The following is a 13,184-nucleotide window of genomic DNA, read 5'->3' as shown; positions in this document are numbered from 1 at the left end:
TATTGTTAAAAGTATACTAAAACAACAATGATTTTAAAATTATTGTCTTTGGATATCAAAATCAACAGTACGCATAATATTTATATATCATCTTTTTTACAACTCAAGCTACTAAATCTAGCTAGATGTATCTTTAGATATCTTGGACGCTCAAATCTACAAAAAGCTAGGGATAGAATACATGGGTTAAAGCATTAAAAGATAGTTGTGAAAAAAAATCAAAATTTGAAAATCAACTTACGTTTCATTCTCTATAATTTGGAAGGGTAACATATATTGATGGAGAAATAACAATCTCAAAAACAAAAGCCTGCAAAGAAAGAGAGGAGGTAACTGTTTATAATAGCTTAGTTTAATTTAATTAATGCTGTGCTATGTCAACACGACCATGAGATGCTGCTGAGGCAAGAAGCAAGGGCGATCGAGAATGCCAAGTACAGTTACATATTGGGGGAACGATGCCGCAATGAGTGTGATGATATATTCTTGGGGATTTTTATGCTGGAGGAATTTGAGTGTTAGAGATTTAGGGTCTGACTTCTGACCGTGGACTGCTGCCGCTGCTGCTTTATTCTCGATTAGAGGTTTGGCTTTTGCTCGCCACTGGGAAAAAGGTTGGTGTTAATTTGCTGTGATTCCAAGCTTGATAATCAAGCAAACAGATGCGTGGCTTCCTGAGGACCTGTGGACGCCTCGCCGCCTGCATGCCGCCGCGCACCCTTCGCCGTCCTCCTCGCCTTGCCTCTTTGGCCGCTCCCTCGACAACGGACTGCACGTCTTCGACTGAGAGAAACTGAGAAGGAGAGAACAACAAGCACAGTATATATAGCTTGTCTTCCTGAGGACCTGTGGACGCCTCGCCGTCTGCCTGCATGCCGCCGCGCACCCTCCGCCGCCCTCCTCGCCCTGCCTCTTTGGCCGCTCCCTCGACGACGGACTGTACGTCTTTGGCACGCGTTCTGCGCAACGTCGTCGCAGTCTCTGTCCTCGCCTTCTCAGTTACTCTCAGTCGCAATTAACAAGAAGTCAAACCTCTCCTCGTTTGTAAAACCACCAGTCCAACTCCCCTCGATCGAGTTGGTATATATATGATCTTATCGCCCCCACTATCAATCCCAATCTCCTCACGAGTGTAATCCTTGCCGCGATGTCGAAAAGCAAGCAACCAACAGGGGAGCCTGGTCGAAGGAGGAGGACCAGAAGTTGATGGTGACTTAATTAAGGGATAATGTGGGCTTTAAGGGATAATGTACCAGTGAGAAAGCACATGTGAATTAATCTGACCTGATGGTGACTTAATTAAGCTCAATTTGGGTATATACATTTGGTGAAACTTCTCGTTAAACTTGTAGGTATTGTTTAACGATTGAATTCCTTTTATTCACTTCATGCTTTGCATATAGGTATTGTTTAACATTTCAAGTGTGAAAATATTAAGTGTCTAGACCCTGTCACAAACATCACCCCACAAATAGAGCATATGATTTCTGTAAAATTATTAAGTGTGTAGACTCTAAAACAGAATATGAATACCACAATAACATCACCAAAATAATATGTCTAGTGGGAATACGGTTATCAACATTATAGCTACAATTTCAGATATTTCTTAACTGTTTTCCCAAGCGTAAGATATCAAGGTTGTGACGGAAAGAGAAAGAGCATGTTCCCCTTGCAAATAAATATATTTATTATAAATAAATTATTAAAAAAAATAATTTATAAAAAATATGAATAATTATTATATATTATCTTGGGTTTGTTATTTAAATTTTTCCCATAACAGTTCTCGTAATTGAAGGAAAACCTTAACACAACGGTAAAGTTATTATCATGTGATCAAAATATCACGGGTTCGAATTTTGAAAATAACCTCTTACAAAAAACAAGATAAGACTACATACAATGAATCCTTCCTGGAACCCAATATGACGGGAACTTCGTGCACCGGACTGTCCTTTTTTTTAACAGTTCTTGTAGTTCTTTCACACCCTTTTCTATTCTCTTATCTACGTCCTCCTTGATAACCACTTCATAAGAGAACTCCCTGACTTGACGAATTTCATAGTCGACATTAAAAATAACAGATGTGCCCTGCAACAAAAAAAATAATAAAAGACAAAAATCCAAGAAAAAGTTATAGTTTCCGGTTAAATTCCCATTATATTTATAAGAATAGAAAAGTATCAATTATATGAAAAAATATCGAGATTTCTCCTGTACCAAACAAAATAAATGTGGGAAATTTTTCACAATGACTTTGTAACATGGAGAAATTTGATAAAACATTTCAATGAAATTAAAAGATGAAGTTTTGAATACCTGGGAATCATTTTCCGTGATCATATATTTCCCTTTACTGGTGGCAGGACTGATGAGGGCAAACTCCTATGTCAAACAAAATAAATGTGAAAAATTTTGCACAATGACTTTGTAATATAAAAAAATTTGATAAGACATTTCAATAAAATTAGAAAGGAAAGTTTTGAATACCTGAGAATCTTTCTCTTTACTGCCACTGGATTCAAATAGTAGAGATTTCCCTTTGTCAACAGCGGGATCAACGGAGAGCTTACCATTCTTTGAACTCTCACGTCTCTAGTAGCGTCACCTTCACCAATCATAAGGGCATTGATTCAAATTCTTTTCTTAGTAAATTTTTTTATGAATAATATTTATAAATAATTTATAATTTTTTATTTATAAATATTAATGAATGAGGTCGAAAGGAGCATTTTGCCCATAGCAACCCAGCCAAATTACAAGAAAAACTACAGAGCTAGCCTACATTAAAACTCGATTACCATGATTTTCGTCCCGTAAATAGATTTTTGCATGAGTTCAAAAAAAAATATTTTGGATAGATAAAATTCCTCACTTACTTTGGATAGAACTGTGCCCTTGGACGTCGGATTGGTCCACTTCACTTACTTTATAGGTTCTAGACAATATAAGGATTATAAGCATTTGAAAAATAAACATATCCAAATCTAAGTTATTGTGAGAATGATTTCATAGTAAATTCATCAATCATGTTGATAAATCTGAAAGAAAAAAGTTGCTAAAAGTGACAAAATAAAAATGAACGCCATCATATCCTTCCTTATTTTCAACAATTGAAAGAGGCGAATTGCCGACGCTTACAATTATATCATAATTATAGATGATGTTCAGCTGCTAAGTTTGGAGAAATTGTACAATTTAATATGAATGACTTGAGAAATGACAACATCTTCTATTCATTTAATAGATTACTAGATAATAAGAATAGTGTGTCAGTTAATTCCAATCAACTATCAGTCATCTGTCAAATTGGGTGGGCCCTCCTTGGAGCTCATCCTAAGGAGCCCAAACTGTCACTACACCACCTAATCCTATAGTATTCTAGTTATCCTTATTCATAGGCTATACATAATTTTCTTCAACCTATCAGCAATTACACTTACCAATCAATTGCAATAGCACACAACAGTTTGAAACGTATAGCTCATAAATCTATGCATTACAATATAACATTGATTCTGACCTTGGGAAGGAAATCTTCAAGCATACATTCAACAATGAGATAGCATCAATTCTTAACAGGGAAATGAATTCTCTAAGCATATACTCAACACCAGCAAAATACACAACTAATTTATCAAAGTATAGCATTCATCACAAAAAAAAATGACATCAATTCTGGACAAGGAAAATGGAAGCTTTAGCATAGCATTTAACACCCACCACTGATTAATACACAACTAATTTAGAGCATGATCCATATTAATCAAAACTTAAGCAAAACTTCCATTACTGGTTAAAGAAAATAAATCTATGCACAACACAAATGATCCTGGTGTAATTCCAGCACCATCAATCAAACCTGAAGGTTTCAGCACACCAAAACTGTTCTCAATCATTTCTAAACCTCCTTATTCCATGCTTAAACAAACTAACATTATTACTGGACAGGGAAAATAAGATCTCAAAGCCTAACATTTAACACTTAACACTAATTGCTACACAACTATTTTAAAGCATGATCCACACAAACAGAGTTTAATCAAAACTACCTAATACTTGGTCAAAGAAAATGAATCCAGATGAAATGCAAATCATCATGGTGAAACTCCAGCACAACCAACCAGACCCGAAATTTCATCACATACAAACTATTCTCAAACATTCCAGCATACATAGTTCTGTACAAAACCCTTTAATCTTTTACAAAACCATTACAAGATTCCAGTAACCACAACAAATTCGTAATAATGTAATAAGTCCTGCAATGCCAATCTGTTTCCTAATTTCCAGTAAGGTCATCTTCAACAACTCAAGCAAGATAAAAGCACAACTCAACAATCAATACATATAACCTACCAAAACTATCCGAGAATCTGAAAACTACAACAGAAACCAATTTCATCTAACATCCAATCCTAATTCATTAATGACTACCTAACAAATTTCCGGCAAAAATTTAACAGGAGAGCAAGACTTCCTCATAGATTAATCCAGCAGCAAATAACAAGTATCAATTCAATCTAAAACTGTGCAAAGATCCCGGAAACAAAAGTAGAAACAAATAGAAAAAAAAAATATCAATCCGAATCAATCCACCAGAAACTGTGCCAAGATTTCATAAACACTACAGAACAAAGCCATAATCTTCACTGTTATGCCATCAAGAATCTATTCATGCTTTTAGATACCCATAGTGAACTAACAATCCAGCAAGAAAATTCCTAAATCAACACCAATCAACAAGTTAAATTAGCATGGAAGTTGAATCAACCAATTCTGTTCAGGGATACACAACTGAGCCTCTCTGTGAAAGCAAGATCCGGAACAATAAGGAGAAAACACAACCTACCTCTCCGTGAAAGCAAGATCCAGAACAATAAGGAGAAAACACAACCTATCTGTTTTGTACAGCCTAAATTCAATGCTACCGGTAATGAAAATCGCATTCGAAAACCCTAGAAAAGCTCTACCCTGTAACTACCATAGAATAATTGATGAATTTCAAGGTACTGCATAAACAAATTCGAGAGAAAATAAAGTTGCAGGTAAATGATGATTTTGATATTAAAAACACCACTAATAAACCATAATTGAGAGATAACATAAAATATATTTTACTTACCTATCTTTCCAATACCTCCCATGCCAAACGCAAAAGGACCAGAATGTTTTTTTTTTCTTCTTCCTGCAGTTCCATGGGTAAGCCAAATCATGCTGGACTTATCCTCATTTCTTCGGACAAGCTGGAACATCTCAGTCCACAATAAAGTTTGCTACCTGCAAAAATCAATCATTCTGTGCTTAAATTTCTGATTTCCAACAGCAGTGTCGCAGATCGCCACTCACGAGTCAAGGAGAAAGAGAGTCAAAGGAGAAAGAGACAGGAAGAAGAGTAGTGACCTTTTGGGATCGTCGCTCAGGGGAAGCACTTAGATTTACGTCAATCTGCTCCGGCCTGCTCCAGTAGCAAACCGCAAGAGGCTGCCGTTTTCCAGGCGATCAATGCAGTTGAGCGATGGAGGAAAGGATGCGATGGAGGGCCTGGTGGCGTTGTGAAATAGAGAAGGTAGGCGACGACGAAGGAGCAAGGGCGGCAGCAAGGGGCGTGAGCGGCGGCGGGATTTTTGAGGGTGAGAAAAGGTGGGATTGCGGAAGATTAGGGCTAGGGTTGGACATACAAAGAGGAAGAGAAGCAATCCATGGGAGAGAGGAAAGAGTTTTACTTAATCTTCAGAGTGGAGGTTGGAGGTCGAGAGAGGCAAGGATGGAGGTCGCTGGAGAATACCAAAATAGGTTTGCTGGAAACAAAACAAGAGGCGGCGCTGGAGGTCGGCAGGAGGTGGAGGACGGGAGGCCGCAGGCGACGAGGGCGGCGCTGGAGGTCCCCGACGCTGGGAGGAGGCGGCGATGTAGGTCGGAGGGAAGGAGGCGGCGCTGGAGGGAGGTCGTGGGAGGAAGACGGCTTCGGAGGGAGGCTGCAGGCGACGAGGGCTTTGGCTGCGGAGGAGGCCAGGGCTTCGACGCTGGAGAAGGAAATCGCGAGGCATAAGGCGTTTGGCTTTTGGGCGTTGGAGCGTGGCACGTGTTTGACACGTGAGGAAATTTTATAGCAATTGTGTGGATCAGGGGCGGACTAGGGATTTTGGGATAAGAAGATCCGCCCCTGTTTATAGTTTGGGTGTTGCTGCAAAGCATCTATTCATTCCCCCACCAGAAATTTTCCTTTGAACTGACACTAATTTTAATTTGGTGCAACTGTTGATATATCAGTTATTAATTTGCCGCATCACTAGTTCATTAATTTCACCAAATGTATATCTTGATGAATCATATTATGTATAAAAATTTACCCAAATTGAGCTTAATTAAGTCACCATCAGGTGAGATTAATTCACATGTGCTTTCTCACTGGTACGTTATCCCTTAAAGCCCGCAAATGAAAGTGCCAGCTTCACCTTTGCTCCGATATATAATTATGTCATCGGAATAAGAGCAGCGTGGACTTGGTAGAAATGGAGTAGTCTTCATGCATGATCAAGCGCTTGAGCACTGTCATTGATCATCGATTCATCAGGTATTCTTCCTGGTCTCTTCTGGTCCCAACCCATGGAGATTGTAGGGTCAAGGTTGAGGTCAGGCATTTTCCTAATAAAGTTTTTTTTAAAAAAATAATAAAAAATAAAAATAAAAATAAAATATTAATAATAATTAATTAATTAGGGTATGTTTTTGTTATTACTGTTATTAATTGAAGGAGTTTTAATTGAAGGGGATTGATATTTAATGGTAGATGTGGGCTGACTTAAGGATTAGGGGCCCAAATAAGAAGGGGAATAGGCTATAAGAAGGATTAGTAGCTGCTGGGAAAGGAAGAAAAGAGTGTTTGCTGTGGATAGATCAAGTGTGATTCTATCTTCTTATCCGTGCTTTATTTTTGTAGCTCCACGGATAGAATCACACTCGTTGAAGATGAATGGCTTCCGTGTGATTCTATTTTTGGAGCTACAAAAAAAAAGTGTTAATTATATAAAGTGTTGTAATTTTTGAAATTTGTTGAACTTTTTCGTAAAAGTGGAAGGTCACAGGCAAACCTTTTCCCTATAAACAGTAGGTGGAACTTGGAACATGATAGAAATTGTACAGTAAGCTTTGAACAGGTAGCTAGTCACGTTCAAAGCTCCAGAAGCAATAATTGATCAATTTTACTAGGAATATTTGATATCCAATCAACTAAACTAAGAGTTAATTGGTCATTTTTCAAACTCTATAATATCCAATTTTGTGCATAAATAAGCATCTCCATATAATCTCGAAGAACTATGGAGTTAACTAGATCGATCTAGTGTGTTAAATGTCAACTCAAATGTTGCTATATAAAAAGAAATTCACAAAACATCATATGCAATCATAGAAGGAATGATTTTTCTCCAACTACAATTATAAACTAGTTTGCATACTTTTTCCTTATTTTTTTAATATTGGTTGAAACTAATATTACATGGAAAGATTAATTCACTACAACAAAAATGCTCAATGTTTTTGTCTTTTAAAAACGGTTATAATTAGTATTATTATTAAAAATACACTAAAACGACAATGATTTTAAAATTATTATCTTTGGATATCAAAAACAACAGTACACATAATATTTATATATCATCTTTTTACAATTAAAGCTACTAAATCTAGCTAGCTATATCTTCAGATTTCTTGGACGCTCAAATCTACAAAAAACTAGGGATATAATACATGGGTTAAAGCATTAAAAGATAGTTGTAAAAAAAAATTCAAAATTTGAAAATCAACTTACGATTCATTCTCTATAATTTGGAAGGGATAACATACATTGATGGAGAAATAACAATCACAAACACAAAAGCGTGCAAAGAAAGAGAGGAGCTAACTGTTTACAATAACTTAGTTTAGTTTAATTAATGCTGAGCTATGTCAACACGACCATGATGAGATGCTGCTGAGGCAAGAAGCAATGGCGATCGAGAATGCCAAGCACAGTTAAATATTGGGGGAACGATGCCGCAATGAGTGTGATGATATATTCTTGGGGATTTTTATGCTGGAGGAATTTGAGTGTTAGGGATGTAGGGTCTGCCTTCTGACCGTGGACTGCTGCCGCTGCTGCTTTATTCTCGATGAGAGGTTTGGCTTTTGCTCGCCACTGGGGAAAAGGTTGTTGGTGTTAATTTGCTGTGATTCCAAGCTTGATAATCAAGCAAACAGATGCGCGGCTTTTGTACGTGTGTGCATGGGCAGAGAGAGAACAACAAGCACAGTATATATAGCTTGTCTTCCTGAGGACCTGTGGACGCCTCGCCGTCTGCCTGCATGCCGCCGCGCACCCTCCGCCGCCCTCCTCGCCCTGCCTCTTTGGCCGCTCCCTCGACGACGGACTGTACGTCTTTGGCACGCGTTCTGCGCAACGTCGTCGCAGTCTCTGTCGTCGCCTTCTCAGTTACTCTCAGTCGCAATTAACAAGAAGTCAAACCTCTCCTCGTTTGTAAAACCACCAGTCCAACTCCCCTCGATCGAGTTGGTATATATATGATCTTATCGCCCCCACTATCAATCCCAATCTCCTCACGAGTGTAATCCTTGCCGCGATGTCGAAAAGCATGCAACCAACAGGGGAGCCTGGTCGAAGGAGGAGGACCAGAAGCTGATGGTGACTTAATTAAGGGATAATGTGGGCTTTAAGGGATAATGTACCAGTGAGAAAGCACATGTGAATTAATCTGACCTGATGGTGACTTAATTAAGCTCAATTTGGGTATATACATTTGGTGAAACTTCTCGTTAAATTTGTAGGTATTGTTTAACGATTGAATTCCTTTTATTCACTTCATGCTTTGCATATAGGTATTGTTTAACATTTCAAGTGTGAAAATATTAAGTGTCTAGAGTCTGTCACAACAAACAGAGTACGAAAAACATCATCCTAAATTTGAATGTGAAAAAAACAGAGTACGGAAAATATCACCCCACAACTAGAGCATATGATTTCTGTAAAACTATTAAGTGTGTAGACTCTAAAACAGAATATGAAAACAACATAGTACGAAAAACATCACCCCACAACTAGAGCATATGATCTCTGTAAAACTATTAAGTGTCTAGACTCTAAAATAGAATGTGAATACCGTAATAACATCACCAAAATAGTATGCCTAATGCGAATACGGTTTTCAACATTGTAGCAACGATTTTCAATTTTTCAGGTATTTCTTCACTATTTTCCTAGGCAATGGCGTACAATTTCAAGGTTGTGACTAAATGACAAAGAACAACCACCCTCTTGGATTTTCTTTTGTTTCCCCCTACAAATAAATATATTTATTATAAATAATTTATAAAAAAATTAATTTATAAAAAATATGAATAATTATTATATATTACATTCTGCTTGTTATTTAAATTTTTCTAGTAACCGTTCTCGTAATTGAAAGAGAACCTTAGCACAATGGTAAAGTTGTTACCATGTGACCAAAAGATCACGGATTCGAATCCTAAAAATAACCTCTTGCAAAAAGCAGGGTAAGACTGAGTACAATGAATCATTCCCCGAGGCCTGCATGGCGGGAACTTCGTACACTGAATTATCTTTTTTTTTAACAGTTCTCGTAGTTCTTTCACACCCTTTTCTATTGCCTTATCTAGGTCCTCTTTGGTAACCACTTTATAAGAGAGCTCTCTTTCTTGATGAATTTTGTGGTTGACATTAACAATAACAGATGTGCCCTGCAACAAAGAAAAACAAAATATAAAAATCCAAGAAAAAGTTATAGTTTCCGGTTAAATTCCCATTATGATTATAAGAATAGAAAAGTATCAATTATATGAAAAAATATCGATATTTCTCCTATGCCAAACAAAATAAATGTGGAAAATTTTGCACAATGACTTTGTAACATAGGGAAATTTGATATGGCATTTCAATCAAATTAGAAGAGGAAGTTTTGAATACCTGGGAATCATTTTCCGTGGGTAGAGATTTCTCTTTACTAGTGGCAGCGCGGGTGAGGGCAAGCTCCTATGGCAAACAAATTAAATGTGGGAAATTTTGCACAATGACTTTGTAACATTGATAAGACATTTCAATAAAATTAGAAGAGAAAGTTTTGAATTAGGGGTGGGCATCGACCAGTTTGGTTCGGTTTTACTCTACTACGGTTTGATTTTTTCGATTTCGATTTTCAAGATTTTTTATCCAAAACCAAATCATTTTTTTACGATTCGATTCGGTTTTTATTGTAATATGGTCCGATTTATACGGTCGATTATATACAGTTTATACAATGAATTAAATTGATTTTGTGTTAGTACAAATATTAGTTTAGAGACAAAGAAAAAATATCAATTTATTAAAATAGTTATGAATTTAAAGTAATACTAAAATTTTGTTATCAGCTAACAATAAGTAAATATATAAATATATAATTTGATCGTGCTATTATATTATTATAAATGATTAGAAACTAATCCACTTCTATGACCCAATATCCATAAAAATTATATTTTAAGTATAATACGGTCGGTTCGGTTTTTTGAGAATCAAAATCGTAAATTGAACTGAATAATCAAATTTTTAAAAACTTAAACTGAAACCGACCCTAACACCGAAAAAACCAAATAAAAAAAATCAAAATTTTTCGATTCGGGTTTTCCGGTTTTAACCGAATTATACCCACCCCTATTTTTAATACCTGAGAATCTTTCTTTTTACTGCCACTGGATTCAAGTAGTAGAGATTTCCCTTTGTCAGCGGCAGGGTTGACAGGGAGCTCATCTTTCTTCGAACTCATCACGCCTCTAGTAGCGTCGCCTTCACCAATCGTAAGGACAGTGATTCAAATTTTTTATTCTTAGTAAATTTTTTTAATTATGAATATTAATTATAAATAATTTATAATTTTTTATTTATAAATATTAATGAACGAGATCAGAAGGAGAATTTTGCCCATAGCAACCCACCCAACCAGATTACAAGAAAAACTACGGAGCTAGCCTACATTGAAACTCTATTACCATGATTTTCATCCAGCAAATACATTTTTGCATGGATTCAAAAAAAAATGTTTTGGATAGATAAAATTCTTCACTTACTTTGAATAGCACTGTGTCCTTGGCTCCGCCGGATTAGTCCACTTCACTTACTTTGTAAGTTCTAGAGATTATAAGAGAGCTCTCTGACTTGACGAATTTCGTGGTCGACATTAACAATAACAATTGTGCCTTACAAAAAAAACAAAACAAAAGACAGAAATCCAAGAAAAAGTTGTAGTTTCCGGTTAAATTCCCATTATGATTATAAGAATAGAAAAGTATCAATTATATGAAAAAATATTGAGATTTCTCTTATGCCAAACAAAATAAATGTGGAAAATTCTGCACACTGACTTTGTAACATGGGGAAATTTGATAAGGCATTTCAATGAAATTAGAAGGGGAAGTTTTGAATACCTGAGAATCATTTTCTGTGGGCAGAGATTTCTCTTTACTAGTGGCCGCGCTGGTGAGGGCTAGCTCCTATGCCAAACAAAATAAATGTGAGAAATTCTCTTTGCACAATGACTTTGTAACATGGGGAAATTTGATAAGACATTTCAATGAAATTAGAAGGGAAGGTTTTGAATACCTGAGAATCTTTCTCTTTACTGCCACTGGATTCAAGTAGTAGTGATTTTCCTTTGTCATCAACAGGGTCGACAGGGAGCTCATCTTTATTCGAACTCATCACGCCTCTAGTAGCGTCTCCTTCACTAATCATAAGGACAATGATTCAAATTCTTGATTCTTAGTAAATTTTTTTATGAATAATATTAATAAGTAATTTATAATTTTTTTTATTTATAAAAATTAATGAACGAGGCCAGAAGGAGCATTTTGCCCATAGCAACCCACACAGATTACAAGAAAAACTACGGAGCTAGCCTACATTGAAACTCAATTACCATGATTTTCATCTAGCAAATAGATTTTTGCATGGGTTCAAAAAAAATATATTTTGGACAGATAAAATTCTTCACTTACTTTGGACAGAACGGTGTCCTTGGCTACACCGGATTGGTCCACTTCACTTACTTTGTAGGTTTTAGACAATATAAGAGAGCTCTCTGACTTGACGAATTTTGTGGTCGACATTAACAATAACAGATGTGCCTTGCAACAAAAAAAAAGGAAAATAAAAAACAGGAATTCAAGAAAAAGTTATAGTTTCCGGTTAAATTCCCATTGATCCGGTAGTAAGAGTGGGCCCTCCCCCTTCTTGCAAAGTCAACGCCAAGTGGAAGTCACCGGAACAGCCGCCCACCCAGAGGAGAGTGTGGTCCGACCGGACGGACGGCCGTAGACGGCCGGTCCGATTGGACTGTCGGCCGGTCGATGGAATCGAGTACCTGGAGGGGTCCGGCCGGCTCGCACTTATAGTTGGGAGGCACCCTGTCAAATCGGGGTTCTGACGCTCAGTTAAAAAGGTCATGGACCGAGTTGACCTTTTGACCGACCGCAGTCATAAAGCACCCCTGTTAGTCTCCACAAAGCACAAGTAAACCATTGCGGATGTCCGGTCGGATGTTTAGGTATCCGTCCGCTCGGACTACAAGTTTGGAGCAAAGGAAAAGGCCAGAGGATTTCTTTCTTTGACACCCTGTAGGTTTCACGTGTGTGCCATGCTCCAAATCTTGTGACAGGGGATTCTGCTGTCCCATCGAGGGCATGCTTTGACTGTAGCGATATGGGTCAGGTAAACTTTCTGACAGCCGCGTACCTAGGAAAGGACAGAGGACACTTATGCACTTCGGGATTCCGCTGTCCCATCGAGGGCATGCTCTGACTGTAGCGATAGGGGTCAGGTAAGCTTTCTGACAGCCGCATACCTAGGAAAGGACAGAGGACACTTATGCACTTCGGTACGCGTGCCCAAACTTGACACCGCTCTATATAAAGAACCTCAGGTTTCACCGGCAAGAGGATTCTGGTACGTACTCTGAGACTTCTGGAGCCACCTTGTTCATCGTGATTTACCTGACTTGAGCGTCGGAGGGTCGTCGCTGGGAATCCCCTTCCCGGCTCGACTTCTGTGCAGGATAGCCGGAGCATCTCGACACTAGTTGGAGATCTATATCAGCGAGCCTTGGAGCGCCACGTGCCCAGCGTCTGTTGAC

At 37.7% G+C, this 13,184-nt stretch overlaps 1 long non-coding RNA gene across 1 annotated transcript; it reads right to left on the bottom strand.

Annotated features, from left to right (window-relative positions):
* Window positions 1–1,792: 1,792 nt before the first annotated feature.
* Window positions 1,793–6,080, bottom strand: LOC122020613. The gene is made up of 6 exons (XR_006122264.1): window positions 5,407–6,080; window positions 5,129–5,283; window positions 2,883–2,941; window positions 2,494–2,611; window positions 2,323–2,388; window positions 1,793–2,094 (listed from the first exon to the last, which is right to left on the bottom strand). It is a non-coding gene; the product is annotated as an uncharacterized LOC122020613 (long non-coding RNA).
* Between the last annotated feature and the right edge of the window lie 7,104 nt (window positions 6,081–13,184).

This window comes from Zingiber officinale, chromosome 9A (genome assembly GCF_018446385.1).
Source record: "Zingiber officinale cultivar Zhangliang chromosome 9A, Zo_v1.1, whole genome shotgun sequence".
Taxonomy (NCBI): Eukaryota; Viridiplantae; Streptophyta; class Magnoliopsida; order Zingiberales; family Zingiberaceae; genus Zingiber; species Zingiber officinale.
This window is presented reverse-complemented; position numbering and strand designations above follow the sequence as displayed.